This window comes from Petromyzon marinus, chromosome 60 (assembly GCF_048934315.1).
Source record: "Petromyzon marinus isolate PM22_M1 ecotype Great Lakes invasive population chromosome 60, UKy_Petmar_22M1.pri1.0, whole genome shotgun sequence".
Classification (NCBI taxonomy): domain Eukaryota; kingdom Metazoa; phylum Chordata; class Hyperoartia; order Petromyzontiformes; family Petromyzontidae; genus Petromyzon; species Petromyzon marinus.
Genome location: NC_133726.1, coordinates 3250811 through 3263708, shown reverse-complemented (window position 1 = coordinate 3263708; position 12898 = coordinate 3250811). Strand labels below are relative to the sequence as shown.

At 47.4% G+C, this 12898-nt stretch overlaps 1 long non-coding RNA gene across 1 annotated transcript; it reads right to left on the bottom strand.

The window, feature by feature from the left end:
* Window positions 1-4749: 4749 nt before the first annotated feature.
* Window positions 4750-12577, bottom strand: LOC142905975 (uncharacterized). Its single transcript, XR_012930000.1, has 2 exons — window positions 11910-12577; window positions 4750-4990 (listed from the first exon to the last, which is right to left on the bottom strand). It is a non-coding gene; the product is annotated as an uncharacterized LOC142905975 (long non-coding RNA).
* Window positions 12578-12898: the final 321 nt, after the last annotated feature.

Below are 12898 nucleotides of genomic sequence, written 5' to 3'. Positions count from 1 at the left end.
GTAGCAGCTTGACACGTGGTAGTAGCAGCTTGACACGTGGTAGTAGCAGCTTGATACGTGGTGGTAGCAGCTTGACACGTGGTAGTAGCAGCTTTACACGTGGTGGTAGCAGCTTGACACGTGGTGGTAGCAGCTTGACACGTGGTGGTAGCAGCTTGACACGTGGTAGTAGCAGCTTGACACGTGGTAGTAGCAGCTTGACACGTGGTAGTAGCAGCTTGACACGTGGTAGTAGCAGCTTGACACGTGGTGGTAGCAGCCTGACACGTGGTAGTAGCAGCTTGACACGTGGTAGTAGCAGCTTGACACGTGGTAGTAGCAGCTTGACACGTGGTAGTAGCAGCTTGACACGTGGTAGTAGCAGCTTGACACGTGGTAGTAGCAGCTTGACACGTGGTAGTAGCAGCTTGACACGTGGTAGTAGCAGCTTGACACGTGGTAGTAGCAGCAGTAGGAGGAGGCTATCGCGACAAATAATCGCCGTGAAATGGGTAACCTTTTTGCCAGTACCAAACTATGAAAAAGTAATTAAAAGGTTTTACCCTTTCTGGCAATAAAACAGCAGTTTGCGTGAAGATGTTCAACCACCAAATTGAATAATTTTGCAAGGAATTAAGTCTGCATCGTGGTAAACATGCAAACAAACATTATTATCAGAGCACGTTTGTTTACATGTTGACAAACGCAAACACGACAGGAGTGCAAAGTACAAGCATTGTTATCAAATCACCAAAACAGTGGCTCCCATTGGATAATCATGACGATCATGGTAAAAGTAAACTCTACATTTTTTTTGGAAAGATGTTATAAACCGAGTCAAACTTTAGCTGCCTTATAATTGGACAGCCGTTTCCATTGCTTTCAGTGGGTTGTAGGTACCCGTGCATCTCTTCCCCCGAACCCCCTGCAGCATAACAAAAGGCGGCTTAACATAGCCCTCCCCCCCACCCACGTCCCTTCCTGCCCCCCCCCCCTTAACCTGTATATAATCTCGGATGTCTCAGAGCTCCTCACTTGATACAGCTATCTTGCTGTGACTGTTCCACCTGAAGACGGAAGCTTGTGTTGCCTCCGAAACGTCGTGATTTAATTTCGTTGTTTTCATTTTATGTTACCTACGTGACTTTACCGAAAAACCAAAGAGTATCTACATTTTTTTTAAATCTCTAGCCCCGCCCAGAGACCCATGGGCTACACCCATCTCAAACCTTTATAACTCCCTGCCTTAGCATCGCTCCCAGCAAATATTCTCAGCAGCTCTCCCGCTATATCTTTCACCTGATGACGATTGCTTGTGTTGCGATCGAAACGTCGCGATATTGTTATCATATATATTTTTTTAAATTTGTTCTATCGACGTGGCTTTACCGAAAGACCCAAATAATATGAATTCCTGCGGTCACGAAAGCTTTAAGTCAAGGTTCTACATTTTTTTTTCTTTGACCAGGTGTAAGGCCCCACTGAGCTATGTAGCTCTCTTCATCAGAAGCGACCTGGCCATCGAAAATGATAGCTCAACGAAGTGGCGGCTTACCATCATCATCGTGGTCATCGTGTGGAAATGTACAGCAGCCAAATACTCTAAACACGTGACGTTGATTCTAAACGTGGAGGTGAAAAAAACGGAGAATTTGGAGTAGTTTGAAATGCTGTGTGTATGTACACCGCGTATATATTCACAGTATGCAGTGTCAAAGCGATAGATGGAGATTAGCCCACACTTTGTTGTACCGTCTTCTCCTGACAGAGCCAGGGGTACTGCTCATCCTTGACACCCATCTATGGGAAGGGAGGACGTTTCACAACCCATCTGCGATAATAATATCATAATAATTGACATTTATTTCCAAGGCGCCTTCAACTAAGCTCTCAGGGCGCCTTGTAAGAATAAGGTTAGGGAAAGACCAAGCGAGCAGGAGCGGCTAAATCGAATAAACGGAATAAATAAAACGTGTTTTTTAGACGCTACTTAAACGTATCCACATTGTCGGTTTGAACGAAATTCCAACGGTAGGGAATTCCACAACCGAGGCGCAGACGCAGCGAGTCGCCTGCTTGCCCCAGGAACGCAGCCGTGATCAAGGTACGGACGGAAGGGCTAGAGTCTGCAGATCTTAACGACCTCGAGGGGGTGGGGGTGGACGGATGGGTTAGTTCGTGAATATATGGTGGTGGTGCCAGCCCATGCAAGCCTTTAAAAAAAAACCAGTAGAGTTTCTTGTTTTTTTTTTTAAAGTTTCAAACCAATTTTATTGATGCCAGCAGCAAAAAAAAAACCCCTGGAAGCCGATTCAAGACCAGTCGCCGGTGTGATGATAAGAGAACCGGAGAAGTGTGGTCGCGTAATGGGGTTCGGGTGAGCACTCTGACTGCCGCAATCTAAACCATTTGTAGTCTGTGGGTGATCCACTAACCCTCGCTGATGCCATGCGTAGTGTAGTAGCCACCACCATTACCGCCAACGTCTCCCGACTGAACCTCTCCCACCATCATCCACCCACCACAGCATTCACCCACCCACCTCACCATGCACCCACCCACCCCACCATACACCCACCCACCCCACAATCCATCTAACCACCCATCCACGCCACCATCCACCAACCCCACCATCTACCCACCCACCACACCATTCCCTCACCCAAGCCACCATCCACCTACTCACCCCACCATCCACCTACCCACCCACCACACCATTCACTCACTCACTCACCCACCCCACCATCCACCCACCCACCCACCACACCATTTACTCACGCACCCCACCATCCACCCACCCCACCGTCCACCCACCCACTCCACCATCCGCCAAGACACGGCCCCCCATCCCCGGCACTCACGAACGTGACGATCAAAGCACCGCGCGGCGTCCGAGGCAGATATTGGCGGCACTCGAGGTATATAGAGAGAGCTAGAGAGAGCGAGAGAGAGCGGGCCACGTAAGCTATCCCTGCGATACCCTTTTTTTGTATTTCCCCACCATCCCCGCCTCCTCTGCCACTCGCCGTCGACGTCGCATCCAGCAGTGCCCCCCACCCCCCGCTTCCCAAAGGTCACGATCCCGCGGCTGCAAATGCACAGCACCCGAAAGAGGTTCAAAAACAAAAGTCCCCCACCGGGTAGCCTGCGTATGCTGCTGGGGCAAGTGCTATTTTGCGAACGCTCGCGCTAGGCTGGCACGGCAGCCGTACCTTATGAGCGTGTGGCGTGGCCAAAAAAAAAAATGACAATTAAAAACACGCCCGGCCGCCTTTGTATCCCTAGTGCCGATGTATTATACGCACGCACGCACGCCGTACCAGCTGCTCAATAAGACCGAGCCGACCTAGAGGAGGCCCAGGAACCGGCGATTTGTGGTGGTGACGGCTCTATGAAGTGACACCATTGGTGGTACACTGAACCCATCGTGACAACGGGCCAGATCCGAAGAGACCCAGAGAGAGATGCATCAAAGACACGCCCCCTCCCCCCCCGCCCCCCCCCGGTGGTGCGATTTGTGGCCACGTAAACCCCCAAAACACCCATGGGCAAATTTCAGTCGACTACTGTGGTGGGAGCCTTTTTACGATTTAACAATTGACGCCGCAGTATTGACCAGGGCAGCCTCTGGGGTCTCAAGGCGCGCACCTCTGACCCGCCCCTATTGGACATCGTGGGGGAGGGGGGGGGAGTGAGGGGGAGGAGAGCTTTATAGCTCATCGGATTTCTTCAGCGCGAATAAATATACCGATTATGAAGTGCTGAAACGCGCTACCTACGATGGCATTTGCGTGTCTCTCTCTCTCTCTCTCCGTCTCTCTCTCCGTCTCTCTCCCCGTGGTCGCGTGGATTTTTATTCGCGTGTTTCCTCCGGGGGGGTTTCATCCCTCCCACATTTCGCAATTGACATCTCGACGCCTCTTTCAAAGTGTTCGCGGTACTTTGCTGCTGCCGCTGCTGCTGCTGTAAATGCCGAATCGATGGGCCGCTTCGTCGACCTATCGTTGTGTGGTGGCCGGGTCGCATCTGAGAAAAAAAAAACGCCTTAAAAAAATGCCATTAGACCTCCTTTGCCAGTACCAAAATGTAATAATAATAGGGTTTTCCCCCTTCTTTTGGCAACAAAAGTGAAACCTTTTTACGGGGATTAATGTTACTGCATTAACCACAATACCTGCAGTCAAAATGCAAACAAAAAAACGCACTGTGATAATTTTGATTTAAAGCTTTCGTGACTGCAGTAATTCATATTCTTAGCTCTTTCGGTAAAGTCACGTTGTTTTATATATATTTTATTATTTTATTGTTTCCCTTCAACGTGACTTTACCGAAAGAGCTAAGCATATACTGTGATAATATATGTGGCATTGTCCTTTGAAACTGATTGGTCCACACCAAGGGACGGCTTTCTTTTGAGCCCCGACCCAATTGGTGCTCGACCACGTGACGCCAAAAGGCGTCACACAGCTCAAAGACAATGCCACTATCAAAGTAATGAGGACTCGGGGTAGCTCTCCGATATCCGTTTCCGTGAGTGCCCGTTCTCTAACAACAATGGCCGATAAATGTGTAGACTGTAATCGAGATCTGAATCGATTGCCGGTGACCCGGGTCGCCATCTGTGACCCGCAGGTGCCAAAACCTCCATAACTCCGAAACCAGAAGGCCTATGAAGACGGGAGATGTCACTGAGCCCGATACGCAACGCCAAATATGGAAGAAAAAAAACACACACCCAAAAACACCCATAAACAAGGTGGGCTGCTGGGGTATTTGTGCGTGGCAACGGCTGTTTATTGCTTGTTTTGAAAGTACATCGGGATGCTGGTCTGGTCATTCCCCAGCAAGTTCTGCTTCTTACGGGGGCGGCAACACCCCCCTTGTCTTTGGGAGCGAGACCACTTGGAGGCAATGGCGCACCAGGCGCTCTCTCGGTACGGCCGGCGGTCACGGTCGTGCTGGCGGGATCGACATCGTGGTCGTCATCATCATCGCTCCCAGCGTCGCCCTCCTGCAGGACAGGGTGGTGGTACCCAGCGATGCTCCCAAAAGAAAACCTTAAACTATGCCCGGCCCACCAATATTTTGCGGTGACCCGGGCTAACCGCAAATCGATTAATCCGTCGACGGGCGCGACGACAATTAGACTGGCAGAGAGACATGTCGACTGGTGAAAAATGTGGAGGGAAAAAACCCGGATGAGAAAAGAATCCACGAGACCACGGGGAGAAAATGAATGCTCCGAAAATAGAGGTGTCGGGGGTCGGGATGGAACCCACGACCACCTGTAAACCAGGCGAGGTAGTTAACATCTCATAGCCACCGTGGCGCCCCATGGAGCCGGCGGTGCCATCCAACGGTGCCGCCCCCCGTGCCCCCCCCCCCGTGCCCCCCCCGTGGTGCCCCCCGTGGTGCCCCCCGTGGTGCCCCCCGTGGTGCCCCCCGTGCCACCCCCCGTGCCACCCCCCGTGGTGCCCCCCGTGGTGCCCCCCGTGGTGCCCCCCGTGGTGCCCCCCGTGCCCGCTCGAGTCACGGAGGCAGGGCACTTGGGGAGTCGATCGTGCGCGCGGCCCGGAGTGAATCAAGGCGATCGATAGGTGCCGTGGATTTGTCCGATCGATCGGTGACCTCGTGCGTGGCTCGACCATGGCTCGACCCCGGCTCGACCCTCGCTCCCCCACACACCCCCCCCCCCACACCCCCCCCCCACACATCCCCCCACACACCCCCACACACCCCCCACACCCCCCTCCACACACCCCCACACCCCCCCCCCCCACACACCCCCACACACCCCCACACAACCCCACACCCCCCCCCACACACCCCCACACACCCCCCCCACACACCCCACACCCCCCCCCACACACCCCCACACCCCCCCCCCCACACACCCCCCCCCACACCCCCAGCTATCCGTGCTGTCACCTCCTTGACCCTTGATTATGTTGCAGCCTCGAAGATGGCTCTTGTCCACTGTCAAAGACTCACGAGCCGTCTCTCTCCGTCTCACGTGAACTGGTGTAGAGATCTACAGACTGTATAGACTGTAGCCATGAAGATATATAGACTGTATATACTGCGGGCATTAAGATCTATAGACTGTATAGACTGTGGGTGTGAAGATCTATAGACTGTATAGACTGTAGCTATGAAGATATATAGACTGTATAGACTGTGGGCATTAAGATCTATAGACTGTATAGACTGTAGCCATGAAGATATATAGACTGTATATACTGCGGGCATTAAGATCTATAGACTGTATAGACTGTGGGTGTGAAGATCTATAGACTGTATAGACTGTAGCCATGAAAATATATAGACTGTATAGACTGTAGCCATGAAAATATATAGACTGTATAGACTGTGGGTATGAAGATATATAGACTGTATAAACTGTGGGTGTGAAGATCTATAGACTGTATAGACTGTGGGTGTGAAGATCTATAGACTGTATAGACTGTGGGTTTGAAGATCTATAGACTGTATAGACTGTAGCCATGAAGATATATAGACTGTATATACTGTAGCCATGAAGATATATAGACTGTATAGACTGTGGGTATGAAGATATATAGACTGTATAGACTGTAGCCATGAAGATATATAGACTTTATATACTGTGGGTGTGAAGATATATAGACTGTATAGACTGTGGGTGTGAAGATATATAGACTGTATAGTCTGTGGGTGTGAAGATCTATAGACTGTATAGACTGTGGGCATGAAGATATATAGACTGTATAGACAGTGGGTGTGAAGATATATAAACTGTATATACTGTGGGTGTGAAGATATATAGACTGTATAGACTGTGGGTGTGAAGATATATAGACTGTATAGACTGTGGGTATGAAGATTTATAGACTGTATAGACTGTGGGTATGAAGATCTATAGACTGTATAGACTGTGGGTATGAAGATCTATAGACTGTATATACTGTGGGTGTGAAGATCTATAGACTGTATAGACTGTGGGTATGAAGATCTATAGACTGTATAGACTGTAGCCATGAAGATATATAGACTGTATAGACTGTATAGACTGTGGGTGTGAAGATCTATAGACTGTATAGACTGTGGGTGTGAAGATCTATAGACTGTATAGACTGTGGGCATTAATATCTATAGACTGTATAGACTGTAGCCATGAAGATATATAGACTGTATAGACTGTGGGTGTGAAGATCTATAGACTGTATAGACTGTAGCCATGAAGATATATAGACTGTATAGACTGTGGGTGTGAAGATCTATAGACTGTATAGACTGTAGCCATGAAGATATATAGACTGTATAGACTGTGGGCATTAAGATCTATAGACTGTATATACTGTGGGCATGAACATCTATAGACTGTATATACTGTGGGCATGAAGATCTATAGACTGTATAGACTGTGGGCATTAAGATCTATAGACTGTATAGACTGTGGGTGTGAAGATCTATAGACTGTATAGACTGTGGGCATTAAGATCTATAGACTGTATAGACTGTGGGTGTGAAGATCTATAGACTGTATATACTGTGGACATGAAGATCTATAGACTGTATAGACTGTGGGTGTGAAGATCTATAGACTGTATAGACTGTGGGCATTAAGATCTATAGACTGTATATACTGTGGGTGTGAAGATCTATAGACTGTATAGACTGTGGGCATTAAGATCTATAGACTGTATAGACTGTGGGTGTGAAGATCTATAGACTGTATATACTGTGGACATGAAGATCTATAGACTGTATATACTGTGGACATGAAGATCTATAGACTGTATAGACTGTGGGTGTGAAGATCTATAGACTGTATAGACTGTAGCCATGAAGATATATAGACTTTATATACTGTGGGTGTGAAGATCTATAGACTGTATAGACTGTGGGTATGAATATCTATAGACTGTATAGACTGTGGGTGTGAAGATCTATAGACTGTATAGACTGTGGGTATGAATATCTATAGACTGTATATACTGTGAGCATGAAGATATATAGACTGTATAGACTGTGGGCATTAAGATCTATAGACTGTATAGACTGTGGGTGTGATAATCTATAGACTGTATAGACTGTGGGTGTGAAGATCTATAGACTGTATAGACTGTGGGTATGAAGATCTATAGACTTTATATACTGTGGGTGTGAAGATCTATAGACTGTATAGACTGTGGGCATTAAAATCTATAGACTGTATAGACTGTAGCCATGAAGATATATAGACTGTATATACTGTGGCCATGAAGATCTATAGACTGTATATACTGTGGGTGTGAAGATCTGTAGACTGCATAGACTGTGGGTGTGACGATATATAGACTGTATAGACTGTGGGTGTGAAGATATATAGACTGTATACACTGTGGGCGTTAAGATCTATAGACTGTATAGACTGTGGGCATTAAGATCTATAGACTTTATATACTGTGGGCATGAACATCTATAGACTGTATAGACTGTGGGTGTGAAGATCTATAGACTGTATAGACTGTGGGTGTGAAGATCTATAGACTGTATAGACTGTGGTTATGAAGATATATAGACTGTATATACTGTGGGCATTAAGATCTATAGACTGTATATACTGTATAGACTGTAGCCATGAAGATCTATATACTGTATTGTCTGTGGGTATGAAAATCTATAGACTGTATATACTGTGGGCATGAAGATCTACAGACTGTGGGTATTAAGATCTACAGACTGTCATCAATATAGCTAGTATAGATTGTCAGAGAGATATGTAGACTGGCGTAGAGATCTATAGACTGCTGAAATAGAAATCTATAGGCTGTGGGCATTAATATCTATAGACTGTCGTAGATATATAAAGATTGTCAGAGAGATATGTAGACTGGCGCACAGATTTATAGATTGGCACAGAGGTGTATTATGGACTGGCAAAGAGAGCGATGGACTGGCATTGATGTATATCTCTTCTGGCCTCTCCATACCAGAACAGGTTATTGGCCCCAAAACATCGCGATTGTTGGGAAACTGCCTGCAAATGACTCAGTTGGGAACCTTGGCAAGACCCTTCCAGAGTAATTAAACCCAGTTATAATAACCATCATCACAATTCGTAGTTAAGACTAACAAAAGACTCGATTTTTATTTTACCGGGTGTACGGCCCAACTGAGCCATGTGGCTGCTTTTCAGAAGCGACCCTGGCGATCGCAAATCATAACCCAGGGAAGTGGCGGCTCATCATCATCATCACGTGGACATTCATAGCAACGGCCAAATACTCTCGAAACGTGTGACGGTGATTCTAAATGTGGAGGGGAAAACCGGAGGACCTGGAGAAAAATCCACACGACCACGGGGAGAGAGAGAGAGACAGGCACATTCCGAATATACAGCAGCAGGCGTCAGGGTCGGGATCGAACCCACGACCTCCTGTATACCTAGCAAAGTAGTTAACATCTCCAAGCCACCGTGATGATGATGATGAGAGAGACGCAAACTCCAAATATACAGCAGCAGGCGTCAGTGTCGGGATTGAGCCCACGACCTCCCGTACATCTCGCGAGGTAGTTAACATCTCCTAGCCACCGTGATGATGATGATGAGAGAGAGAGAGACACGCAAACTCCAAATATACAGCAGGCGTTAGGGTCGGGATCGAACCCACGACCTCCTGTATACCAGGCGAGGTAGTTAACATCTCCTAGCCACCGTGATGATGATGATGAGAGAGAGAGACACGCACACTCCAAATATACAGCAGCAGGCGTCAGGGTCGGGATTAAACCCAGGACGTCCTGTGTACCAGGCAGGTAGTTAACATCTCCTAGCCACCGTGGCTCCCCACGATCAGTTTGGATTACACAGCAGCAACAGCAACAGCAGCAAACCCTACTGTGAAAAAAAAAACAAATGGCCAAAAGTACCAACGTTCTTGCGACTCTCAGTGAGAATCTCGCTGGGGAAACAAGTGGAATGATAAAAACAACAACATCAATAATCCTAATCTTGATGGATAATGCTGGGCGAAGACCCAGGGCCGGCCCTGGACACGCTGGCGGGACGATGTAGCTGGGCTGGCCTGGGAACACCTGGGAATTCCTCCACTACTACACACTACTACACACTACTGTATACTACACTACTATTGTAGTGTGTGTAGTAGTGTATAGTACTGTAGTGCATAGTAGTGGAGAGTATTGTGTAGTGTATAGTAGTGTGTAGTATTGTGTAGTGTATAGTAGTGTAGTGTATAATACTGTTGTGGAAAGTAGTGTGTAGTGTATAGTAGTGTGTAGTAGTGTATAGTAGTGGAGAGTATTGTGTAGTGTATAGCAGTGTAGTGTATAAAACTGTAGTGCAAAGTAGTGTGTAGTGTATAGTAGTGTAGTGTCTAGTCGTGTGTAGTGTATAGTAGTGTAGTGTCTAGTCGTGTGTAGTGCATAGTAGTGTAGTGTATAGTAGTGTGTATTAGTGTGTCGTGTATAGTAGTGTAGTGTATCGTAATGTAGTGTATAGTAGTGTGTAGTGCATAGTAGTGTAGTGTACGGTAGTGTAGTGTGGCATGTATTAGTGTAGTGCATAGAGACGTATAGTAGTGTATGTTATAGTTTATATTATAGTATATAGTAGTGTATAGTACAGAGCATGTTAGTGTATAGCATGTGTATAGTAGTGTAGAGTGTAGTGTATAGTGTATAGGAGCATAAAGTGTATAGCAGTGTAAAGTAGTGTATAATGTAGTGTTTAGTGTAGTGTATAGTAGTGTATAATGTATAGTAGCATAAAGTGTATAGCAGTGTATAGTAGTGTATAGTGTAGTGTATGGTGTAGTGTATAGTAGTGTATAGTGTAGTGTATAGTGTAGTGTATATTAGTGCAGAGTGTAGTGTATATTAGTGTATAATGTATAGTAGCATAAAGTGTATAGCAGTGTAAAGTAGTGTATAGGGTAATGTACAGTATAGTGTAGTGTATCGTGCATTGTAGTGTATAATGTATAGTAGCATAAAGTGTATAGCAGTGATTTAAAGCTTTCGTGACTGCAAGGATTCATCTTCTTTGGTTCTTTCGGTAAAGTCACGTAGAATGAGAATAAAATAATAAATTGATAAAATTAAATAACACAATAATATTCTCACGACGTTTCGGCCACAACACAAGTGGAGCGCTCCAGCGCTGTCCTCCAGACAGTCTCGTCCCTTCACCTGATGAAGGCCGCTTGTGTTGTGGCCGAAACGTCGTGAGAATATTATTGTGTTATTTTATTTTATCAATGTATTATTTTATTCTCATTCTACGTGACTTTTCCGAAAGAACCAAAGAAGATGTATAGCAATGTATAGTGTAGTGTGAAGTGTTCAATAGTGTATAGTGTAGTGTATATTGTATATCAGTGTATAGTAGTGTATAGTGTAGTGTATAGTAGTGTATAGTAGTGTATAGTGTAGTGTATAGTAGTGTATGGTAGTGTATAGTAGTGTATGGTAGTGTATAGTAGTGTATAGTAGTGTACAGTGTAGTGTATTGTGTATAGTACTGTAGTAGTGTATAGTGTAGTGTATAGTGTGGTGTATAGTGTAGTGTATAGTGTAGTAGTGTATAGTAGTGTATAGTGTAGTGTATAGTAGTGTATAATGTAGTGTATAGTGTAGTGTATAGTAGTGTATAGTAGTCTATAGTAGTGTATAGTGTAGTGTATAGTGTAGTGTATAGTAGTGTATAGTAGTCTATAGTAGTGTATAGTGTAGTGTAGTGTATAGTGTAGTGTATAGTGTAGTGTATAGTAGTGTATAGTAATGTATAGTGTAGTGTATAGTAGTGTATAGTGTATAGTAATGTTGTGCTGGAGACTATCGCCAGGGAGGTGTGGACCGCCGCCACTCAGCACTCCGCCGTCGCCAGGACCCTCACCAGGACAAGCGGACTGAGAAGCGAACTAACGAAGGAAGGAAGACCTCACCAAGAGGAGGCCGTTCTGCCGCAGTCACCGCGTGCCCCTTGGGTCCGGTCGCCAGGGAGGGCCCCCCCCGCTCCGTCGCACCAAGCGGAGCCGTTCACGCCGCAAGCTTCTCCGACCTCTCCTGATCGATGGAGGCAATGGAGGAGTGAGCCGCGCCGAATCCGCCGCCGCCATCGTCACCACCACCACCACTATCGCCACCAACACTGCCACCGTCATCGCCACCACCAACACCGCCGCAATCACCACCACCACTCCATATCATCACCACCACCACCATCACCACCAATGCCACCGCCACAACTGCCACCAACACTATCGCCACCACCGCCATCGCCAGCACCACCACCACCAAAGACAAAGATCCCCCGTATAGCCTGAACAGACTGTTGGGGCAAGTGCTGGCTAGCGAGTAGCACCTGTGAAGGTCGGAACGGCACACGAGGGGGCGGGTTGCCAGCACCACGCCCGGCCGCGTTTATCTCGCCAGTAGCAATGCTTACTACACAACGCACGAGGTGCTCATTTGAGGCTGAGCCTACCTAGGGGTGGCCCAAGACCCATTCAAATAATAGTCACCGGTGTTGTTGGCCGTGAGCGGGAATCGAACTCGGGTTGCCGGGTTCGTAGCGCAGCACAGGGATAACCACTAAAACCACCGCTCACCACCGCCACCACCATCGCCACCAGCAACCGGCACCAGCAACCACCACCACCACCACCACCGCCACCATCATCGCCACCACCACTGCCACCTCCACCGCCACCACAAACCACCACCGCCATCACCAATCACCACCACCACCGCCACCACCATCACCACCACCATCATCGCCACCACCACTGCCACCTCCACCGCCACCATAAACCACCACCGCCATCACCTATCACGACCAGCGCCACCACCATCACCACCACCAGAAAGCACCACCACCGCCATCACCGCCGCCACCACCGCCGCCACCTGCGGCAGATTGTACGAACGGTGG